This window comes from Entelurus aequoreus, linkage group LG24, assembly GCF_033978785.1.
Source record: "Entelurus aequoreus isolate RoL-2023_Sb linkage group LG24, RoL_Eaeq_v1.1, whole genome shotgun sequence".
NCBI classification, from domain to species: Eukaryota; Metazoa; Chordata; class Actinopteri; order Syngnathiformes; family Syngnathidae; genus Entelurus; species Entelurus aequoreus.
Genome location: NC_084754.1, coordinates 21,652,383 through 21,674,837, shown reverse-complemented (window position 1 = coordinate 21,674,837; position 22,455 = coordinate 21,652,383). Strand labels below are relative to the sequence as shown.

At 41.6% G+C, this 22,455-nt stretch overlaps 1 long non-coding RNA gene across 1 annotated transcript in view; it reads right to left on the bottom strand.

The window, feature by feature from the left end:
* The window catches only part of LOC133641724 (uncharacterized), a 408,940-nt gene that overhangs the window by 58,015 nt on the left and 328,470 nt on the right, over nt 1-22,455 (bottom strand). The window contains exon 4 of the long non-coding RNA XR_009824330.1: nt 14,037-14,067. This is a non-coding gene — a long non-coding RNA (uncharacterized LOC133641724). The remainder of the gene's footprint in view (nt 1-14,036; nt 14,068-22,455) is intronic.

The following is a 22,455-nucleotide window of genomic DNA, read 5'->3' as shown; positions in this document are numbered from 1 at the left end:
CATACTTCTTCACCAAAATGGATGTTACAAAATAAACTTTAGACAAATGAGCAGAAAACAGTTTAAAATAATATGTTTAACGAACGCACATCAACCACTCATGTCTCCGACTGCTCGCCCAAACGCTCTTTGGAGCAGACATGGAAGTAAAATATCCTGCAAACTGCCAGAGCCAAAATACTTGTCCTCTTCCTCTTCCTTCTCAGGCAATAATTCAGATCAGAGAAAGTTGACTTTAATTGCACAAAATCCTTGACATTTCCACAAGTAGGCCAGGACCGATACGACTAGAATGAAGCCATGTTTACTTCCGTAAACACTGCAGCATGTGTGACGTCATGACGTCATGTTTGTATGTCGGTCAGACTGCGTTCACATTAGACATTGCATTTTTTTGTAATGTGAACGACTACATAAAAAGATTGAGTTTGACAAAAATATCCGAGTTAGACATCGACCTGCATAGTTAACGTAGCCAAAGTAGCTCCACCCACACGGCTGATGACTTTATATCATTTTTTACTAAGAAAGGTGAGCTCATTAGAAAGGAGATTAAAGATAGTACGTCCAAGCTCCAACTGGGTTCTATAAACACAGATATGAATGTATGCATTACGGAAAATGCTCTACAAAATAATCTCTCTTGTTTTGAAGAAGTAACATTATAGAAACTATTGCGACTCGTTAATGGCACAAACAAATATCATGTCTACTTGACCCACTTCCTGGGGAACTCATCAAGGAGCTGTTTGTAATATTAGGGCCATCAGGGCTAAATATTATAAACTTATCACTCTCCTCTTCAAAACAGCAGTTATTCAACATCTGCTTAAAATACCTAACCTCGATTTTGACCACCTGCTAAACTACCGGTCGCTGTCACACCTCCTTTTTATCTCTAAAATCCTTGAAAAAAAAAGTTTTGCACAACAGCTAAATGAAGACTTTGGGCCTGATTTTCTAAGATCCAAATACCACACACTAAACTGCGTGTGCAATTAAAAAGTGGTGCAGACCGCCTTATTTAAATGAGGATTTTGAGTGCATATGGGGTTTTACCATGAACACAATGTTCTTCACATTCATGTTATCATGCTCATACCTGTGTGCGACATGTTGAACCAGCAGGATACGTCTATAATCTGTAACACCTTTTCTGAATCACAATCTAGCGAACAGAAACACATTCTGACATGTTTCTTTCACTTTAACATTGAGTGTGTGAGGCTGTGGATCGCATGGCCAGCGCAATTGTGTGTTTGGAATGACTAAAACGCAAGAAAACTCATATGTATATACTAGCCTTTAAAGGCCTACTGAAACCCACTACTACCGACCGCGCGGTCTGATAGTTTATATATCAATGATGAAATCTGAACATTACAACACATGCCAATACGGCCGGGTTAACTTATAAAGTGCAATTTTAAATTTCCCGCTAAACTTCCGGTTGAAAACGTCTATGTATGATGACGTATGCGCGTGACGTCAATCGTTGAAACGGAAGTATTGGTACCCCATTGAATCCATTACAAAAAAGCTCTGTTTTCATCTCAAAATTCCACAGTATTCTGGACATCTGTGTTGGTGAATCTTTTGCAATTGGTTTAATGAACAAAGAAGAAAGTTGTAGGTGGGATCGGTGTATTAGGGGCTGGCTGTAGCAACACAACCAGGAGGACTTTGACTTGGATAGCAGAGGCGCTAGCCGCCGACCGCACGGATGATCGGGTGAAGTCCTTCGTCCTTCCGTCGATCGCTGGAACGCAGGTGAGCACGGGTGTTGATGAGCAGATGAGGGCTGGCGTAGGTGGAGCGCTAATGTTTTTATCATAGCTCTGTGAGGTTTCGTTGCTAAGTTAGCTTCAATGGCGCCGTTAGCAACAGCATTGTTAAGCTTCGCCAAGCTGGGAATTATTAACCGTGTAGTTACATGTCCATGGTTTAATAGTATTGTTGATCTTCTGTCTATCCATCCAGTCAGGGATTTATTTATTTTGTTTCTATCTGCATTTCGCATTCTCGGCTCTCATTTTCAAGAGGATATAGTATCCGAGGTGGTTTAAAATACAAATTCGTGATCCACAATAGAAAAAGGAGAAAGTGTGGAATCTAATGAACCCTTGTACCTAAGTTACGGTCAGAGCGAAAAAAGATACGTCCTGCATGAACTGTAGTCCTTCACTCTCACTTTCCTCATCCACGAATCTTTCATCCTCGCTCAAATTAATGGGGTAATCGTCGCTTTCTCGGTCTCGCTGCATTGTAAACAATGGGAAAATGTGAGGAGTCCTTCCTCCGGTGACGTCACGCTACAGGCAAGGCTTTTTTTAATCAGCGACCAAAAGTTGCGACCTTTATCGTCGATGTTCTCTACTAAATCCTTTCAGCAAAAATATGGCAATATCGTGAAATGATCAAGTATGACACATAGAATGGATCTGCTATCCCCGTTTAAATAAAAAAAATTCATTTCAGTAGGCCTTTAAATAGACCCCCCTTTTAGAGCAGTTGATCTGCCGTCTCTTTTCTGCTCTGCCCCCCCCTTTCCTGTGTGGAGAGGGGGGGTTAGGTGACCACAGATGATACGCCAGCTGTTCAAAGTCGGGACCCGGGGTGGACCACTCATTCCTGCATCAGTGGAGGACGTCTCGTCTCTGCGCTGCTGACTTGTTTCCACTCAAGAAGATCCCCCGCTGGCCCCGCTATGGACTGGACTCTCACACTATTAACTAGATCCACTTGACGTCCATTGCACAGGTCGCCCTATCTGCTGTCCCCTCCAAGGTTTCTCATTCTATCCCATTGGGTTGAGTTTTTTCTTGCCCTGATGTGGGATCTGAGCAGAGGATGTCGTTGTGGTTTGTGCAGCCATTTGAGAGACTCGTGATTTAGGGATATATAAATAAACTTTGATTGATTGATTGAAAATGCATATAGAAATATGTTCTTTTATTGTAGGAGGTATATTACAGTGTACAAAAAACGAACAACAACAAAAAAAAGCCAGCAGACACCAAAACGCATCAGTTGAATTCATTTAATTTAGCCCCATAAGTCATCCAGCAGCAATAAAATTATAAAATGAAATTGCAGAATAAACGATATGTCTAATATTCTCGTCTGTCCATTGTCTGTCTGCGCAGCGCGGGCACTGATCCTGTACGTCATGCTTAATAAAACGCCAAATAGTGCTTGCAAAACGGTAATAAGTGTTGATAAATCACATTGCGCGTGCTGTGTAATCATATTTGCATTTCATAATCTCAGTATTGTGGGTGTTTTGATGATCGGCATATATTTTGCATACTAATGAAGACAGACAGGCAGAATGGATGGCACGCCTTATTCTGCTTACTTAACAGACGCAATCCACTTCGCACACGTTGAGGAGATCATCTTTGTGTGTGATATCAGGTTTGCACGTTTTATAGTATACGCAAACCTTTAGTAATTTAGGCCCTTATTGTCTAATAATCTTTGTGAAACCTTTTAGTCAGAAACCTTTTTGGGCAAATCACTCTACAGAGACGGCCCTCGCAAAAGTGACTAATGATTTATTGCTACCTATGGATGCTGATGCGTCATCCGTGTTGCTGCTACTTGATCTCTGCGTTGCTTTCGATACCGTTGATTATAACATTCTAATAGAAAGCATCAAATCACTTCTTAGTATGTCCGACTTAGCTTTTTCTTGGTTTAACTCTTATCTTACAGAAAGGATGCACTGTGTATCCCATAACAACGAGTATGTTAATGTAACGTGCAGAGTTACACAGGGTTCGGTTCTTGACCCTGCACTCTTCAGTATTTATAAGCTGCCACTAGGTAACATCACACATAAATACGGGGTTTGTTTTCACCAGCTGTGTTTCCATTGACCCAAGAAATGCGCAAAACCTAAATATCGCAATAAGAAATTGCATGGAAACACCCATTGTTCGAAAAAACCCTTTCAAATATCGCAAAACCTTTATTCGCTCTCATGACGTGGTTTTTCAGACGTTTCAATATTGAAGTGTGTCGCAAAAGCATTAACTTTTCAGACGGGTCGTCTTGGTCTCGCTTCCGCTTCCGGGCCATCTCACAAGTCCCGTTCCGGCAAGAGATGCCGACCCGCAGACTCGGAGAGACCCACGTGGCTAAACAATGTCGAGGGGCCCCTTGAATCCACACTTCATCTAATTTTTTTGTGATAGAGTGATTGGAGCACATACTTGCTTGTCACAAATAACATTCATGAAGTTTGGTTCTTTTATGAATTTATTATGGGTCTACTGAAAATGTGAGCAAATCTGCTGGGTCAAAAGTATACATACAGCAATGTTAATATTTGGTTACATGTCCCTTGGCAAGTTTCACTGCAATAAGGCGCTTTTGGTAGCCATCCACAAGCTTCTGGCAGAATTTTTGACCACTCCTCTTGACAAAATTGGTGCAGTCAGGATCAAAGCCCGCTCGGAACCATGGATGAATCCGGACCTATTAGCTGCCATAAAAGACAGAGACAGAAAATACTCTGAATACCAAAAATATGAAACAGAAGTAGATAAACAACCCAATAATATCAACCTCAAATTACTCCTTTCAACTCTCAAAAAGCAATGCAATAAATTAAGAAATAAGTCAACCAACCTGACTAAATCCTTAAAAAAAAATTACATTAACGACAAAATAGAGGAAAACACAAATAAGCCACGTGAGCTCTGGAAAATTCTCAACAACCAGCTTCCTGGTTGCAGCCAGAAACTTAAAACAAGACTCACCAACATCAGCATCAAGGAGGGTGACTCCCTCATTACAGACAAAATAAATAAATAAATGATAAATGGGTTATACTTGTATAGCGCTTTTCTACCTTCAAGGTACTCAAAGCGCTTTGACAGTATTTCCACATTCACCCATTCACACACACATTTACACACTGATGGCGGGAGCTGCCATGCAAGGCGCTAACCAGCAGCCATCAGGAGCAAGGGTGAAGTGTCTTGCCCAAGGACACAACGGACGTGACTAGGATGGTAGAAGGTGGGGATTGAACCCCAGTAACCAGCAACCCTCCGATTGCTGGCACGGCCACTCTACCAACTTCGCCACGCCGGAGGTAGCTAGCAGACTTAACATCTTTTTCACCAGCATAGCCGCAACTCTTGTCAACAAGCTGTCCCACCACTCTGGTCGCTTTGGTGTAGAACACATTAAAGCCTTCTACAGAAAGCTAGGAGTGTCCAACGATGATTTCAAATTAGAAATGGTCACAGCTGATGAGGTGTTTAAAAAATTGAGCATGCTCCACCCTAACAAGGCCACCGGCCTTGATAATATTCCCTCCAGATTCCTCAGGGACTCTGCCTCCATCATTGCCCCGATCATCACGCACATAATAAACCTATCATTTACACAAGGCCAAGTACCAAAAGATTTTAAGATAGCAAGAGTAACTCCCCTCTTTAAAAAAGGAAGCAAATTGGAACCTGGCAACTACCGTCCTGTTTATATTCTCAGTTCCATTTCGAAAGTAATGGAGAAAATAGTTTATGAACAGGTCCATAGTTACCTTGCCACTAATAAACTCATGTACAAATTACAATCCGGCTTCAGAACTAACCCCTCCACTGACACATGCCTTCTCTATCTGACCGACCACATCAAACTGTGTTTTTAAAGATGTAAATCTCTGTTGTTTTACAGTTCTCTTATGTATTTTAAAATGTATGTCTTAATGTATTTATTTTGAAACTGCTCTGTGACATGTGCTGTTGACCTCTTAGCCAGGTCACCCTTGTGAAAGAGATCTTGATCTCAATGGGTTTTCTTATCTGGTTAAATAAAGGTTCTAAACATGAGGTGGACGCGGGCAAATACTGCGGTATGGTCATGCTGGACCTTCAGAAGGCCTTTGACACCGTTAACCACGCTATACTGATGGATAAGCTCAGAGCAAACGGATTTAACAAAACCTCATGGAGCTGGATGCAATCTTACTTGGAGGGGAGGGAGCAGGTGGTAGAGGTGAATGGCACCGTGTGTGTCCCCCCTCTCGGTGAGCTGTGGAGTCCCCCAAGGCAGTATATTGGGACCTTTACTGTTCCTAATATACATAAACGACATGTCATCGGCATGCGACTATGAATAGGTTTTTTTTGCGGATGACTCTGCCCTGCTGGTATCCGGCAAGGACAAGTCACAGGTGGAGAAAATCCTCAGTGCTGAGCTCTGTAGAACTTGCACCTGGCTCGCTGACAACAAGCTATCCATACACTTGGGTAAAACAGAATCCATCCTGTTTGGGTCCCACATCAACCTTAAGAAAGTCAATGACTTCACCATAAAAGAGGGTGACATTGTTATCACCAGGAAAGATGAGGTCACCTACCTAGGTTCCATTCTAGAGGCTAACCTTTCCTGTGATAAAATGGCAACCAAGGTAATCAGAAAGGTTAACCAACGAACGAGATTTCTCTACGGAATCTCCTCTCTGGTCAACCAAAGCACCTTGAGGATTCTGGTGGGAACTCTCGTTCAACCCTTTTTCGATTATGCATGCACCTCCTGGTACCCTAGCACCTCCAAAACCCTCAAATCTAAACTCCAAACATCTCAGAACAAGCTAGTCAGGTTACTTCTAGACCTCCACCCCAGATCCCACCTCACTCCTACCCACTTCTCTAAAGTGGGCTGGCTCAATGTGGAGGACAGAGTTAAACAACTTGCACTGAGCCTAGTCTATAAAATCCACTACACCTCCCTGATACCGAAGTACATGTCAAACTACTTCCTTAACGTAAATGACCGCCATAACCACAACACCAGGGGGAGCTCCACTAACCACGTTAAACCCAGATTCCGAACTAACAAAGGTCTTAACTCATTCTCTTTCTATGCCACATCAATGTGGAATGCGCTCCCAACAGGTATAAAAGAAAGGACATCTCTATCCTCCTTCAAAACCGCAATAAAAGTTCACCTCCAGGCAGCTATAACGCTAAACTAACACCTTCCCCGGATTGCTAATAATCAAATGTAAACAATCAAATGCAGATACTTATTCTTATGCCTTCTGATCTCTCTCTCTCTCTCTCTCTCTCTCTCTCTCTCTCTCTCTCTCTCTCTCTCTCTCTCTCTCTCTCTCTCTATCTCTCTCTATGTCCACTACTTGCTGTCCATATCCTACCCCCCGCCCCCTCCACGTCCCTGATTGTAAATAATGTAAATAATTCAATGTGATTATCTTGTGTGATGACTGTATTATGATGATAGTATATATGATAGTATATATCTGTATCATGAATCAATTTAAGTGGACCCCGACTTAAACAAGTTGAAAAACTTATTCGGGTGTTACCATTTAGTGGTCAATTGTACGGAATATGTACTTCACTGTGCAACCTACTAATAAAAGTCTCAATCAATCAATCAATTCAATCAGTTCAGCTAAATTTGTTGGTTTTCTGACATGGACTTGTTTCTTCAGCATTGTCCACATGTTTAAATCAGGACTTTGGGAAGACCATTCTAAAACCTTAATTCTAGCCTTATTTAGCCATTCCTTTACCACTTTTGACGTGTGTTTGGGGTCATTGTCCTGTTGGAACACCCAACTGCGCTTAAGACCCAACCTGCGGGCTGATGATTTTAGGTAGTCCTGAAGAATTTGGAAGTAATTCTCCTTTTTCATTGTACCATTTACTCTCTGTAAACACCAGTTCCATTGGCAGCAAAACAGGCCCAGAGCATAATACTACCACCACCATGCTTGACGGTAGGGATGGTGTTCCTGGGATTAAAGGCCTCACCTTTTCACCTCCAAACATATTGCTGGGTATTGTGGCCAAACAGCTAAATTTGTGTTGTTAGCTGAACTGCACCAATTTTGTCAAGAGGAGTGGTCAAACATTCAACCTGAAGCTTGCCAGAAGCTTGTGGGTGGCTACCAAAAGCGCCTTATTGCAGTGGAACTTGCAAAGGGACATGTAACCAAATATTAACATTGCTGTATGTATACTTTTGACCCAGCAGATTTGGTCAAATTTTCAGTAGACTCATAATAAATTCATAAAAGAACCAAACTTCATGAATGTTTTTTGTGACAAACAAGTATGTGATCCAATCACTCTATCACAAAACAATTAGAGTTGTAGAAATGATTGGAAACTCAAGACAGCCATGACATTATGTTCTTTACAGGTGTATGTCAACTTTGGATCACAACTGTATGTCCAGCAACGTTTTGTATTTTAACGCTAAGAAAACAGAAATGTTGATTATAAGTCCTGCTAGACACAGGCACTTGTTCAAGGTACCACATTGAAATTGCGCAATAAAACAAATGTCCAAAAGCAACTCGGTGAAGAATCCCGACATTATTTTCAACCCAACCCTCTCATTTGAGCTGCAAAAAAAGCTGCGCCTTATATATGAAAAAAGATCGAAAATAGACCATTCATCAGCAGTGCACATTATAATCCGGTGCGCCCTATGGTCCGGAAAATACTGTAATTCCTGTTTCAACAGACCCGTCCTAAACAGCGGACATTTATATCTGTTTATGGGTTCTCAAACTGAGACCTGTAATACATTGTACTGGCATACATGCTGCTAACCCACTCCCACAACGCTGGGGTGGCTCGGCTTGAGGGACTGACGCAGTGCATACCTGTCTTAAAATATGCTACACTCACCGAGAAATGGTTAAAACGTTAAACTAAGTAAAACATGCCTAACAGGGGTCTGAAACCAAGTCCCTTGTAACACGAAATGGCGTCACAAACCACTGAACAATCAGCTCCAACACAAATTCACACATCAGTTACCAGGCCAAAAGTTAAAAAAACACTGTTATATTGTGGAAATGACAATAAAACACAATTCAATAAATCAACAACAAGTAAATCCTCTCTAAATTATGTTTGTTATGCACCATTTCCAAGTCTCAGAATACTGCTAAATCCGTCATTGTCTTAAACAGTATTGTTTTGCACATGCAAAACAATTGTTGGTAACAATTGCTATTGTTTTGCACATGTCTCTGAGGTGCACATCATTGTTTTCACATTAGTTTATTAGAACACTTTCCCAGCATCACCTTTAAGTATTGCCAAGAGATCAACAGTATGTAGAAACATGTGCACGCCAGCCTTGATGTGAGGCAGCATACATTTCCACATCCTTTTCACTCCTAATACAACTGAACTTTGCAGCATACGCCACATGTTTGTGTGCATACACCCTTTGTAGATCAGGCCTCTAGTGCGTATGAAGTAAGGCTAAACAATATATTGCATTTATAATTAAATCACAATGTGATAAAATGCGACTTACTAACCGCAAATAGTGCGGCTTTCACTGGTCATGTGACAAGCGAGCGAGCGAAGCAGGCGGGGAGAGAAGTCAATACTGCAATGTTTTGTGTGGGTAAATACCTCAGTTTGTCAATTAAAACTATAGAAAGCCTCTAGCTCTATGCGGCTGAGTAGTGCAGACATAAGTGCTCCCAACGCAGCTAGCCAGCATTCAGGATCGATCACTGGCTAGCTTGCCACCATTGTTTGTATGAGCGAGAGTCTTATTTAGGCTGACCATATTCTGAAATCCCAAAAAGAGGACACATATATGCGTGCCAAGGCGGGCAGCACGCCAAGGCCGGGACTAGGTGAAAATTTGCCAATGATACTCGAACTTGCTTCATAAGTAATATATTTATTTAAATAAAGCATTTTTCTCCTATGTTGACAGTAGTGTTGGCACTAGGAATTTTCAAAATGGGGTCCCAGGGACCCCATCAAATCATACAAATGGGGTCCCACAGTAAATTTTTGGGGTACCACTTTTTTGTAAGCGTTTTGAAAACAAATGACAAATGTATGCATTATCCTGTTATATCTCACATTCTATGTTGTGTTTTGGAAAAAGGTTGTCATAAACGAGCTCTCGCCCTGCACAGCTGTTTTGTGCTTTGTAGTGTCGATATGGGCTTGTAGATCTTTATTTGCCACAGATATACACGTTCCTGCTTTGCACACAGTGCATTCTGCTTCCCATGTGTCACGGCCAGGACCAAAACACAAATACTTTTTCCGCAAATCATCCGTGAAGTTTCATTTACTTTTCGGCATTTCTTGTTTTCATGTCTGTCTCCACTCACTAGCTCTCTCGCTCTGTGTCTCTGCCCCTCCCTCACCAATGTTTCTGTGTGCGCACCTTCACAGCTTGTTTTGTTTAACCCCTTCGTAACTTAACCCTAGAGTCTAGGGTCGGCAACCTTTATCACTCAAAGAGCCATTTTGACAAGTTTCACAAATGAAAGAAAACAATGGGAGCCTCAAAACTCTTTTGAAATTTAAAATGAAATAACACTGTATACAAAGCTTTTTATTGCTTTGTGCTATGTTTAAACCAGGGGTCTCAGACACGCACCCCGGCCCGCACTTTAACATGACAGTTGAAGTTAGTGCGGCCCGCGAGATTTACATGTATGGCGTACAACAGCGTCATAGTTGCCAATCCTCCCACTTTTCCCGGAGACACCCGAAATTTGGGCGTGATGGCACTGCCTTTAGCGCCCTCTACAGCCTGCTTAAACAGCTTACCTGCTCGGCCACATGTTGAATGAATCTTCTGCTTGCACTCGAATATGACAGCAAAGCTTACTTGGTCAGCAGCCACATAGCTTACACTGACGGTGGCCGTAAATAACAACTTTAACACTGTTACGTCATAAATATGCGCCACACTGTGAACCCACACCAAAAAAGAATGACAAATACATTTCTGGAGAACCTCCGCACCATAACACAACATAAACACAACAAATACCCAGAATCCCATGCAGCCCTAACTCTCCCAGTCTACACGCCCCGCTAGCACCAACCCCCCCCCCACACACACACACACACACATCACCCCCCCCCCTCCCTCCCTCCGTGCGTCGCTTGAGATTAGACAGTTAGGGCTGCATGGGATTCTGGGTATTTGTTGTGTTGTGTTTATGTTGTGTTACGGTGCGGAGGTTCTCCAGGAATGTATTTGTCATTCTTTTTTGGTGTGGGTTCACAGTGTGGCGCATATTTGTAACGTAAGAAAGTTAAAGTTGTTATATACGACTACCGTCAGTGTAAGCTGTGTGGCTGTTGAACAAGTATGCCTTGCTGTCTCCCACGTGTGCAAGTTAAAGCTTCCCACAACATGAGGCCGGGCTGGCATGCTGTTTGTGCAAGTAATAGGGGATAATATATGCAGTGCCATCACGGCACGCCCTTAATTTAGTTGTTAGGGGTTGCCGATCCCTGCCCAAGACGTACATTGAAAATACACGCAATCCTAAGTCAAAATGCCGGACATTTGAGGCATTTAAAAAAACCCGCCCGGACACACCCGCAAAAGAGGACATGTCCGGGGAAAAGAGGACGTATGGTCAGCCTATGTTAGGGGTTGCCGATCCCTGCCCAAGACGTACATTTAAAATACACGCAATCCTAACTCAAAATGCCGGACATTTGAGGCATTTAAAAAACCCCGCCCGGACACCCCGGACACACCCGCAAAAGAGGACATGTCCGGGGAAAAGAGGACGTATGGTCAGCCTAGTCTTATTAATTGTGAAAACTTAAAGAGGAACTTCACTTTGGAGACTATCATTCACAGTCCTTATGTGAGACAAGAACACACATCTTTCTCTTTTCTAAGCATTCTGAATTGTAAATAAAGGCAAGAGTCAGCCAACAATGCAGGTAATGGGAATGCCTAAAAAGCCCTCTAAAAACCTCCAAAAACCTCTAACAACGTTTGTATACACGCTGTAAGGTAGGTAGGTAGGTCTTTATTGTCATTGCACAACTGCAACGAAACATTGTTTTTAGCACAAACCCGTTCAAGATTAAACAAACAGCGTACAGGGTTACAGAACAGGAACGCTGATGGGTCGCTACAAGGCGCCCCGTAAAAGATGGGAAAAAAGGTAAACGCTGGGGGAGGATGAGTAAAAAAAATACAATCTAGACTGGGCTCATAAGGGGGCCCAGTCTGGAGTGGGAAAAAACTCCACAGCAAAGCACAAATACATATTACAACATGCAACTTGAGACTCGCAACAGAGTGGAGGGAGTGGGGGCTACAGTAGCAGGCTGCAGCTCTTCAGGCGCTGCCCAGCCGTCCATCACCCCTAAGGGATTCGCGTCAAGGGCGTTGGATGGGGGGTGGGGTATGTGTGTGTGGCGTGTATTTTTTGTGGATGCATGTGTGTGTGTAAGCCCGCCGCGTGTCTCTGTTCCACGGCCTTGGTGTTGTTGCAGCCGCCAGTCAGTCCAAAGTCAACAACAACAAGTGTGTGTCCATAAGAGACAAGAAGGGAGTTTGTTGTGTCTTCGCCGCACTGTCCTTCGGGAGAGTCTCGAAGCCAGGGAAACAATCCAAGTTAGAATGTTTTGTATGCGAGTGAACATAAAATTGCTTTTCACTCTCAATTGCCTATTACTGGTACTGAAATTCATCCTGCAGGGCAGACAGTCCGATGTAATCCAAATCACAAGAGTGTCCACATTTCTTCCCGCATCCTCCAATCATTTGTGGCAGCTTTGGGGTACTTTGAAGACTGCCAGCAACTTCCAATTTGCCGACAAACCAGAGCAACGCTTACTCCAATCAGCAGATGTCCTGTTGTCATAATTCCAAATAGGTGGATATCGTCACGTCTTCGACTGAAAGGGTCGCCAGGCACGCGACACTCCTTTTCACAAGATTCCGTCATGTTTCCAGCAACAACCGCTTCGTCACGACAAGCCGGTTCCCCCAAACCCAAGATCTTGTCAATTTTGTTGAGGCCAGTTAATTAGTTCCAATGTTTAGATTTGGAGAGCAGTGCAAAAAGAGGCAACAAGAAAGTTAAGACAAGACAAGACAAAGACGCAAGCAGGAGAGATAAGGGAGAGGAAAGGGGAGCGTCCGCCCTCGATGAGTGCCAGTGAGAATGTCAGAAGAAAGTACATGAGTTACAGTATTTTGGTCATTTTAAGCATTGCCGGGGATTGATTTCACAGAGCGTATTTCAACGTTCCCCGTTTCCTTCAACAACAACTACTACCACTAGTCATGGCAGACTTGATGACTACTTTGGGACAAATAACGATCCAGAACCTTATATTGTTGCACCATGCAGCACTAGTGCTAAACAAAAAATACAAACTAGGAACATAATAAAACAATCACTTACTGTACAATGTTCACTCTTACTGGGACGCGGACTTATGGGATGTTTATATGTTTCAGCAAAAGACTTGCGTTCCCCATTTAGATGATGAGTTAATCATAATCCTCAAAAGCCAAGCATTTTTTTTTCACTGTTGGACACTAAATTGATGAGGCATGACACATAATTCGTCAAAATGTGTACATTTGTATAGCTCCATGGCCACACACATTTGCAGACATCAAACAAGCAGAACCGCAAATGTAAACACATTTTACATAGACAAGCATTTTGTATTTAGTGTTCAGGCTTTGTGGCGGAAAAAACAGCATGTGTGTTTTGTTTTGACATCATGTCGCTATTACCAACAATATTCGGATTATGCTCATTTACATAAAGTTAAAGTTAAAGAACCACTGATAGTCACACACACACTAGATATGGTGAAATTAGCCTCTGTATTTGACCCATCCCTGTGTTCCACCCCCTGGGAGGTGAGGGGAGCAGTGAGCAGCAGTGGTGGCCGCGCTCGGGAATCATTTTGGTGATTCAACCCCCAATTCCAACCCTTGATGCTGAGTGCCCATTACCTCCCGACCTACCGATCTCAGGGCGGACACTCTAACTACAAGGCCACTGATCTAGTTAAATACATTTAATAAAATTAATTAATTAATTAATTAAACTTAAATATGTTAAGTGTTCGTGATTGCAAATTGTATTTAAAATGTACAATATCACCATTAATAAAGACATATTGTGTGCCTTTAAACGTAGTGATTGTTGTGTCATATGACTGTGAGGCATCAGTTGTCATGTGTTCAGGTGTACACCAGGTACGGTTCTCACTTACCAAATATGTAGTCATATGTAAGCCATTACACCTAAAACAAAAGAGACAACAAATTGAATGAGAGGGCAGGACAAAAATTAGATAATAGTAAACAAGTACATTTAAAATAAACTGATTTAAATGTTAGGGCAGCTTTACTCTGCTAACTCAATTAAAGAAACATAAGAGATTACTCTCAAAAGTATGTGCGGTTTATGGGGTGACACTGGAATCAATTTAATAAGGGAATCAAACAAAGTCGTCGTCATCATAAAATAAAAAAATAAAACATGTTTAAGTTAAAGGAGAACTATAAATGATAAATGGGTTATACTTGTATAGCGCTTTTCTACCTTCAAGGTACTCAAAGCGCTTAGACAGTATTTCCTCATTCACCCATTCACACACACATTCACACACTGATGGCGGGAGCTGCCATGCAAGGCGCTAACCAGCAGCCATCAGGAGCAAGCGTGAAGTATCTTGCCCAAGGACACAACGGACGTGACTAGGATGGTAGAAGGTGGGGATTGAACGCCCCTACTACACTATTTCAAAATGTTGCCCATCATCCTCAACCTCTTATGTAGGAAGAACACACGTCTTTCTCCTTTCTGTGGGTTTTAAATACTGCAATGAAAAACTGCTAGCAAACAATGCAGGTAATAAGGATTCATCTATTCTGCCTACAAAGCCCTCTAAAAAACAGCAAAAACTTCCAACAACGCTTAATTTACATGTCGTGACCTGCATATTAACCAAGTTACACTATATTGCCAAAAGTATTTGGCCACCCTTCCAAATGATCAGAATCAGGTGTCCTAGTCAATTGGCCCGGCCACAGGTGTATAACATCAAGCACTTAAGCATGGAGACTGTTTCTACAAACATTTGTGAAAGAATGGGCCGCTCTCAGGAGCTCAGTAATTTCCAGCGTGGAACTGTCATAGGATGACACCTGTGCAACAAATCCAGTTGTGAGTTTTCCTCGCTCCTAAATATTCCAAAGTCAACTGTCGGCTTTATTATTAAAAAATGGAAGAGTTTGGGAACAACAGCAACTCAGCCACCAAGTGGTAGGCCACGTAAACTGAAGTGCATAGTGCAAAGAAGTCGCCGACTTTCTGCAATGTCAGTTGCTACAGAGCGGCAAATTTCATGTGACCATCCAATTAGCCCACGTACAGTACGCAGAGAGCTTCATGGAATGGGTTTCCACGGCCGAGCAGCTGCATCTAAGCCATACATCACCAAGTCCAATGCAAAGCGTCGGATGCAGTGGTGTAAAGCACGTCGCCACTGGACTCTAGAGCAGTGGAGATGCGTTTGTCTGGAGTGATGAATCACGCTTTTCCATCTGGCAATCTGATGGACGAGTCTGGGTTTGGAGGTTGCCAGGAGAATGGTACATTTCGGACGCCATTGTGCCAAGTGTGAAATTTGGGGAAGGAGGAATTATGGTGTGGGGTAGTTTTTCAGGAGTTGGGCTTGGCCCCTTAGTTCCAGTGACAGGAAGGAACTTTGAATGCTCCAGGATACCAAAACATTTTGGACAATTCCATGCTCCCAACCTTGTGGGAACAGTTTAGAGCGGGTCCCTTCCTCTTCCAACATGACTGTGCACCAGTGCACAAAGCAAGGTCCATAAAGACATAGATGACAGAGTACATCCGAACATGACATGACAATCAACAATGCCAAAACAAAAAAGGTGCGGGGAATAACGCTCAAAGGAAGACATGAAACTGCTACAGGAAAACACCAACAAAACAGGAAAAGCCACCAAAATACTGTAGGAGTGCAAGACAGGAACTAAAACGCTGCACACAGGAAAACACCAAAAAACTCCAAATAAGTCACGGCGTGATGTGACAGGTCGTGACAGTACACCTACTTTGAGACAAGAGCTAAAGTGATGCATGGTTGGTTATGGTTTAAAGTCACATCCAACAATTGCGAGAACAACTTTTTATTGTCAATATCAGCTGTTGAGTTTCTTTTTTTTAATGTTTTCTCATACTTGCCAACCTTGAGACCTCCGATTCCGGGAGGTGGGGTGGGGCGGGGGCGGGGTGGGGCTGTGGTTGGGGGCGGGGGGCGTGCTTAAGAGGGGAGGAGTATATTTACAGCTAGAATTCACCAACTCGAGTATTTCATATATATATATATATATATATATATATATATATATATATATATATATATATATATATATATATATATATATATATATACATATATATATACATATATATATATATATATATATATATATATATATATATATATATATATATATATATATATATATATATATATATATATATATATATATGTATGAAATACTTGACTTTCAGTGAATTCTAGCTACATACATATTTATTTTATTATACATATAAATAAAAGAAAGACTTGAATTTCAGTGTGAAGCTATCCAGTAGATGGCAGTATTGTCCTGTTTAAGAGTGTCACAACATTGCTGTTTACGGCAGACAAACTGCTTTACGGTAGACGAAAACGTGACTGCTGTTGTTGTGTGTTGTTACCTCGCTGGGAGGACGTTAATGAAACTGTCTAACAATAAACCCACATAAGAAACCAAGAACTCGCCCTCGGTCATTCTACAGTTATAACGTGATTGGGCAGGCACGCTGTTTATATCGTGGGAAAGCGGACGTGAAAACAGACTGTCACCGCTGTCCCCACTCAGGTCCGCATTGAGCTGAAGGGGGCGTGGCCTCCAGCTCCGGCTGAATTCCGGGAGTTTATCGGGAGGTTACCGGGAGAGCCGCTGAATTCCGGGAGTCTCCCGGTAAAACCGGGAGAGTTGGCAAGTATGGTTTTCTTCTGGTGGTGTGCCTCCGAATTTTTTCAATGAAAAACATGTGCCTTGGCTCAAAAAAAGTTGAAAAACACTGTCCTAATATATGAAAAAAGATCAAAAATAGACCATTCATCGGCAGTGCGCCTTATAATCCGGTGCACCTAATATATGACAAAAGATCAAAAATAGACCATTCATCAGCAGTGCGCCTTATAATCCGGTGCGCCCTATGGTCCGGAAAATACGGTAGTTACAATTAGTGATGCTCTCCAACCTCCTCTTTTCTCAGTCGCTATTAATTTAGTAGTACAGGTATGTTGACGAAATTATATTGGAGTAAAATCCACCAATAAAACCCCCTCCATGTTGTTTTATTTTCAGCAAGTTAACAGTGCACACTGACAGCATGACCAACATTTCAAATGCAGCTGGTATCTGTAACCTTGCTTTTTTTCATCCCAACGTACAGGATATGAATGTGATGTCATGCTCGTTTTGAGTTTACATACGAGTGGCCGCGCAGCTGAGCTCTTGCACCGTGTGCCCATTAACCTCATGCTTCGGGACCACCCCGACATGAGTGTGAGGATAAACATTTGTTAATGGATTCGGCAGGGAGAAAGCCTGCTGGAGCACGGCTGCATTGTGAAGGCCAAATAGTGCTATGCTCAATCAAACAGTCAACATGGGGGCGAGGGGAGTCACAGAGGCCAAGTTCAAACTCACAGGAGAAAAAAAAAAAAGTTTGCTTGGCGACAGATGTTTGTGTTTTTCACTCTGTTAATATAATGCAATAGGATTTGGACACTCTTCAAGGCAGTGCAGTGTTGACATGAATGTGAGTTATGAGAAATTTATAATTCCACTTATACATGGTAACACAACATGGTGCTTTTTTACCGCTATTTAATCATAAAAGAGCCCTTGCAGAGTGCATGTTGAAAATGACATACATATAGAAAGAGGGTCTTCAAGAGAGCAAGCACTGTGAAAAATGAGTATTTATACCTTATATTAAAGGTCACAAGCACAGCAAAAGGCAACAAAAACAGTAATATAGTTTTCTATACCAAAATCCATCTATGTATTATATTCTTCTCCAGATTTTGGTGCGCTCCACCTTCCACATCTTTCACCCGATTCAAACCGTTCCAACTTCAAACTGTTCAGCCTATTAGGGAATCGCGAGCTTTCCCTTGAAAAATTCCAAAAATTCCCAGATTTCCAGGTTTTCCAGGACATTTTTCCTATTGAAAATGAATCGGCCATTTTTCTAACTTTCACCATTTCCACATTTTTCAACCTATTCATACCATTCCACCTTCAACACATTTCACCATTCTGTAAATTTAAGCTATAATTTTTCCAAGTTAAAAAAAAATTCCAGAATTTTTCCAGGATTCCTGCTTTTCCAAAGCCCTATTTCCACCCTTTTTTCTGGCAACTACTCCTACATTTTTCAACACATTTCAACCGTTCCACTGTCAAAACATTTCTCTTAAACAGGACAAAAAACAAAGTTGTTTTTTGAACTGGAAAAATTCCTGGTTTTCCAGAAATTCCAGGAATTCCATCATACCATTTCTCAAGTCAACATGTTACTACTTCAACATTTCTTCACTGATTTGAAAAAATTCAACACCAACCATTTCTACTCATTCAGTCCATTCAAGTTTTTTTTACCATTTTCCCAAAAAATCCCGCTTTTCCCGAAATTCCAAATTTTTCTGAAATGTCAATGGGACATTCTTCCAAGTTCCACAATTCCCACATTTTTCATCAGATACAAACTGTTCCAACTTCAAAATATTCAGCCTGTTCAGGAATTGTGTGCTCTACTTCAACAATACTAAAAAAAAATCCCGGATTTCCCATAATTCCTTTTTTTTATTTTGCATTTTTCCCAATTCAAAATTAATTGGCCATTTTTCAAACTTCCACAATTTCCACATTCTTCAACCCATTCAAACCATTCTACCTTCAACACATTCAACTCATCCTGGACATTCAAAATACAATTTTTCCACATTTAACACATTTCCAGGGTGTCCCGTTTTTTGGTAACCTATTTCCACCCTTCTTAAGTTCGACTACTCCTTTCACATTTTTCAACCCATTTCAACTGTTCCACCGTCAAAACACTCCTCATATTCAGGACACCAACCAAGTTGGTTAAGGAACTAGAAAAATTTAAGTATTTCCCAAAATTCCAGGAATTTCTCAATTAAAAACTGTTATTAATTCAACATTTCTTGACCGATTTAAACAATCCCAACACCAACCAATTCAGCTCATTCAGGACATTCATGCTCTTAATTATTTTCCAAAAAATCCCGCTTTTTCCTCAAAATCCCCAAATTTCTAGGAAGTTTCTATTGAAATGAATGGGACATTTTTCCAAGTTGCACAATTCCCACATGTTTTAAACCTATTCAAACCATTCCAACATCAACACATTCCACTCATTCTGGACATTCAAACTAACACCTTCTCAAGTTCCAAACCAAATTCAGGATTCCCTCTTCAACACTATTCCAACATTCAAACTATTCTTACATTCATACTACATTCTATCAGCATTTCAGTTCAACTCCAGCATTGGAGAATTCACACACAATTCCTTCAGGAATTGCTTCTTCTAGTTATTTGTGTTATTTCCTCTTCACTAATGTGTGTGATGAGAGAGATTAAAAAAAAATTAATCTGGCTCTTCAATGTCTTTACAGTAAAAGGAGAAACAATGCACGCAAACATAATATAGTTTTCCATGTTGCTGATATACACATTGTAATCCTAAATCAACCCTGAAGTGTATGTATCTGGACCAAGTTATGTTATTGGTGAAACCGAACTGCTCATTATTTAGGCCATAGTTCAAAGTTATCTTTGTTACTTTGAATAGGCGTGTTGCATACGTTTGACACATCTTTGGGTGATACCCAAGCAAAATATTCTACAGTCGTTCAGAATTCATTTATAAATAAAACAACTCAAAGGGCTTGAAGCATAGCCTGATCACAACAGATTCATCATAACATTTTGTCCGACGCACTGTCTTTTACAGAATTGAATAAAACAGATTGTTGGATCTTGAATAAAAAATGGTGAACAACTTACTGTACTGTGGTTATGTTGAAAGCATGTCAATGAATTATGCATAACATCTCAATTGAATGAAGTCCCAGGGAATACAAATTCAAATACTTCCAGCTGAAATGCAATCATTTAACTATACACTGATATCTTTTTGACTTTTCTGGCTGAGCCTAAGACACAGCTTGCTTTTATTTGGCTCCTCTGCTTTAGTTTGGGGTGAACGCATACAATACTTATTGCTTAAAAAGGGCCCGTCTAAGCTATTTCTTCAGATAGATAGTATGAATTAATGGCAGATGCAGAAATGTTGAACTAAAATAATAACCTGGTTCCAGTCAGTACAGTCTTATCAGTTGTAAGTAAAATCATTCACATGCAAGACAAAGTCAGTGCTCGGCCATTTTACGCCGTGAAACTTCATCACAAAATAATTCACTGATCAGCAACTGATAAATGCATTATGTCTCAAAACCAATCTCTGCAGTCATTGCTTAAAAGGGATTTTTAATGAAATTGTTTAAAAAAAATACTCAAAAAGACCAAAAGAAAGACATGTGTTTAAAGTTTAACATTTAATCTAATTACATTTTCAAAACATCCGCGTTGTGTTCCACCGCTAGCCGCTTCAGAGTGAGTAGGAGGCAGCCCCACAACAGACGTAAAAACGGCTGCAGGTTATCAGCAATTCGCACACCTGCCCGTGATGAGCAACCAACCTTCATAAGCCAGCGCGTCTTGAGATCCGGTGCCACAACGTAGCTTCTCGTACCCCGTACAGTAAGCCAACACGTCTCCAGCCTTCTCACATGTGCATTCTCTCTCCCTGTGTTCCCTTCCCGTCGTGTTCATTGTCGTCCTCCAGCTTCCTGTCGCCCTTCCTCGTTGTTGAGATGTGTGTCTCGTCTTCCTGGAATCCCCTGTGGATTTCCTCTTGCCTTCTTGGACTTTGACCTCACGCCTGCCCACTGACCACGACGCCTCGCTCCTGTCCTTGACCATCCGCCTGCCTTCCGACCCCCAAACCTGCTTTGCCCTTTTTGGACTTCCACCTCAATCTCAACACGCACCCTCAACACCCTCTCGTAACCACGCTCATACAATACTCACACATAGTCACACTACATATATTTGGGTTAATGACACACCTCACTCACATATTGTGCTGTCAATAAAGACACTGACAGCTAACTACGTCATCGCCTCTCTGCCTTCTTCTTCTTCCGCTGCATCGTCACATTATTAGTGTTTAGTAACTATACAATTTATCTTTTAGATAGTAAATATGTCAGGCTTAAAGCTGGTGTGTGCATTTAATATTTAGCCTGTTAATGTCTGTCACGAGAAAACTGGCAATTGAAGAGATACGGTTCCGGAGATTATTCTACTCTAAAAGTTGTCGCCGTGGCTCAGATGGTATAGTAGCCGTCCAGAAACCTAAAGGTTCCTGGTAAAAATCCAGCTTCTGCCATTCTAGTCACTGCTGTTGTGCCTTTGGGCAAGAAACTTCACCCACCTTGCTTCCAGGGCGGCCCACACTGGTGTATAAATGTGAGTGAATGTTTGGTGGTGGTCAGAGATGCTGTAGGCACAAATTGGCAGCCACTTTACCAACTCAGTGACCTTGTGGTTAGAGTGTTCGCCCTGAGACTGGAAGGTTGTGAGTTCAATCCCCGGCCGAGTCATACCAAAGACTATAAAAAAAATGGGACCCATTGCCTCCCTGCTTGGCACTCAGCATCAAGGGTTGGAATTGGGGGTTAAATCACCAAAATGATTCCCGAGCGTGGCCACCGCTGCTGCTCACTGCTCCCCTCCCCTCCCAGGGGGTGAACATGGGGATGGGTCAAATTTCACCACACCCAGCGTGTGTGTGACGATCATTGGGACTTTAACTTTAACAGTCTACCCCAGGGCAGCTGTGGCTACAAATGTAACTTACCACCATCATAATGTGAAATTATAATGAATTCTCAGTGTAACGCACTTTGAGTCACTAGCAAAACGCACTATATAAATCAAATGTATTATTATAATTAATATTGTTATAATTAATGATAATTAATTATAACAATAAAATAATAATAATAATAATGAAATTATTTGCAATTATTATAACTATAACACTTATATTCCTCATGAATTAGCGGAAAAACCAAGGTTAAGATAGCACAGTGGAAATATTTCGTAGTATGCACTTAGGGCCTGATCTACTAAAGGTTTACGTGTATTACAGACTGGGACATGTTCAAAGCAGCCGCCACCGAAAATCACCACACATGTGTGGAGGAGTATGCAGTCTATGTCCGCATACATTCAGAAGTGCATGGGGGATGTCAGTGTGATCAAGAACATCTCCACACGGGCCAACGAGAAACCCTGGATGAACCGTGTGGTACGTGCAATGCTGAAGGCTCGGAACAAGGCTTTTAAGTCTGGCGACATGGTGGCATTAAAATCAGCCAGAGCTAACCTGAACCGTGCCATTAAGGTTGCAAAGCGTGTTCACAGTCAGAAAGTGCA